Source organism: Galeopterus variegatus, unplaced genomic scaffold (assembly GCF_000696425.1).
Source record: "Galeopterus variegatus unplaced genomic scaffold, G_variegatus-3.0.2 Scaffold6414, whole genome shotgun sequence".
NCBI classification, from domain to species: Eukaryota; Metazoa; Chordata; class Mammalia; order Dermoptera; family Cynocephalidae; genus Galeopterus; species Galeopterus variegatus.
In genome coordinates this window covers 127,251-130,336 of record NW_007732525.1, presented here as the reverse complement: position 1 = coordinate 130,336, position 3,086 = coordinate 127,251, and positions in this window count along the sequence as shown.

Here is a 3,086-nt window from a genome sequence, read left to right as displayed (position 1 = left end):
TGCCCATTTTTAAATCAGGTTACTTGTTTGGTACTATTAGGTTGTTTGAGTTACTTGTGTATTCTGGATATTAATCCCTTGTCAGATGTATAGTTTGCAAATATTTTCTCCTATTCTGTAGGTTGTCTTTTCACTCTGTTAACTGTTTCTTTTGTTGTGCAGAAGCTTTTTAGATTGCTATAATCCCATTTGTTTATTTTTCCTTTGTTGCCTGTGCTTTTTGGGTCTTGTTCATAATATCTGTGACCATTCTTACTTCCTGAAGTGTTTCCCCTGTGTTTTCTTTTAGAAGTTTTATAGTTTCAGGTCTTATATATATAAGCCTTTCAGCCATTTTGAGTTGATTTTGGTATGTGGGGAGGGGTACAGGTCTAGTTTCATTCTTCTGCATATGGATGTCCAGTTTTCCCAGCACCACGTGCTGAAGAGGCAGTCCTTTCCCCAATGTGTGCTCCTGTTGCCCTTGTCAAATATCAGTTGACTGTAAATATGTGGGCTGATTCTGGGTTCTCTATTCTGTTCCATCGGTCTTAGTGTCTGTTTTTATGCCAGTGCCATGCTGTTTTGGTTACTATAGATTTGTAGTATAATTTGAAGCCAGGTAGTGCTATGCTTCTGGCTTTATTTTATTTTTTTTGCTCAGGATTGCTTTGGTTATTTGTGATCTTTTGTTGTTCCATATGAATGTTAGGATTGCGTTTTCTAATTCTGTGAGGAATGTCATTGGCATTTTGACATGGATTGCATTGAATCTATACATCTCTTTGAGTAGTATGGAATTTTCGCAATGTTAATTCTTCCAATCCAAGAATATGGAATGTCTTTCCATCTTTTTGTGTCCTTTTTCTATCTCTTCACAAGTGAGGTGAGTCTCTTAAAGACAGCATATAGTTGGATCTAGCCTTTTAATCCAATCAGTCAGTCTGTGTTTTGTGAGTGGGGAGTTGAATCCATTTACATTTATGGTTGTTATTGTAAGGTATCATCTTATTCCTGGCATTTTATCAATTTTTGTTTAGATGTTTTAAATAGCTTTTGTTTCTTTCTTTCCCTTTTGTTCTTTATCTTTAGTCTGTGTTGGTTTTGGAAGTGGTAAGATTTAGTTTCTTTCTCGTTCTTGTTTGCATTTTTGTTCTACCAGAGCGTTTTATTCTTTCTTGTGTATTCGTGGTGGAGATTATCAGTTTTCAGATTCCAGATGCAGGAATCCCTTTAAGATTTCTTTCAGGGCTGATTGCCTGGTGGTGAACTCCTGCTGTTTTTGTTTGTCTGGAAAGTACATTATTTCTCCCTTATTATTGAAGGATAGCCTTGCTTGGTATAGTATTCTTGGCTGGTAGGGTTTTTTTAGTATTTATATATATCATCCTATTTTTTTCAGGCCTGTAGAGTTTTTGTTGAGAAGTCTCCTGTTAATCCCTTATAGATAACTTAATGATTTTCTTTGCTGCTTTTAGGATTCTCTTTGTCTTTGAGCTTTGCCAGTTTGATTATAATGTGTCTCAAAGAGGATCTTTTTGGATCGAATCTGTCTGTGGATCTTTGAGCCTCTTGGATCTGAAGGTCTGTATCTCTCCCCATACCTGGGAAGTTTTCTCTTATTATTTTGTTGAATAGGTCTTCCATGGCTTTTCCTTTCTCCTCCTGTTTTGGAACACCTATAATTTGAATGTTTGTGTGCCTACGACTGTATGCTAGCTTTCTTCATCTTATAAAATTATTTGTCCTTTTTTTTTTTTTTTGTATGCTTGGGTTATTCCAGAAAGACTATCTTTGAGATCAGAAATTCTCTCTTCTGCAGTTCTAGCCTGGTGCTTAAGCTTTTGGTTGTGTTTTATATTTTGTTAAATGAATCTTTTACTTCCATGAGTTCTGCTACATTCTTTTTTAAGGTAGTAATCTCTTTGTAACTTTCCCCCTTCATATCCTGGATTTTTTTTCTCATTTCATTATGTTGTCTAAAGGAGTCTTCTCGTATCTCGTTGAGTTTCCTCAAGATTGTTTCTAGGAATTCCTTTTCAGTCATTTCAAGGGTTTCCTGCTCTATGGAAGCCGGAAATATTTGAGAATTACTGTATTCTTTTATGGGTCATATTTTCTTGGATTTTCATATTTCTAGTATCTATATGCTGATGTCTCATCATCTGGTAGAGGAGTTGCTTCTTCTATTACTTTGGAGTGGGCTTTGAGGAGAGAGATTTTCTCTTCTTTTTCCAGTCCCCACTGGTGACTCTTCTTGTGCCAAGGCAGTTGAGTGGCTGTTGGACTGCCTGCACAGTGGCTGTGGCTACTACTGTGGCAGCAAGCTGCTTTTGTGGTGGCTGTGGTGGACCACCCACATGGAAGTGGTGTTCGTTTATTTATTTATTATTTTTTAAAATTATGAATATTCGTGAGATACAAAGCTAATTGTCACCCCTCCTGCCCTTGATGTGAGGGACAGATTCATAATGGCAGCATAACCACCACCAGAAATTACTTTTGTACCCTGTATCTCCCACCCAATTATCTCCCACCCTCCCTCCCACTCCCCTATTCCCCCCCAAGTCCATTTTGTAGCCCTAGGAATGTTCCTTCCCTCTATACGACCAATGCACTGCTGTGGTCTTGCTTTCCTTCCTTCTTTCTCTCTTAGCTCCCACATATGAGTGAGCACATGTGGTATTTATCCCTCTGTGCTTTGCTTACTTCACTCAACCATAAGTTTCTCTAGACTCATCCATGTTGTTCCAAATGAGAGATTTTCATTATTTTTTATGGCATAGTAGTATTCCACAGTGTATATATACCACAGTTTCCTTATCTAATCATCCATTGATGGACATTTAGGTTGGTTCCATGTCTTGGCTATTGTAAACAGAGCTGCGATGAACATGGGAGAGCAGGTATCCTTTTGATATGATGATTTCCATTCCTCTGGGTATATACCCAGAAGTGGGATTGCTGGATCATATGGAAGATCTACCTGTAGTAGTTTGAGAACCTCCATACTGTTTTCCATAGTGATTGTACTGGCGGCACTCCCGCCGAGGGTTTGGATCCCACATACAGACTGGTTCCCGCTCACTGGCTGAACGAGGTGCAGA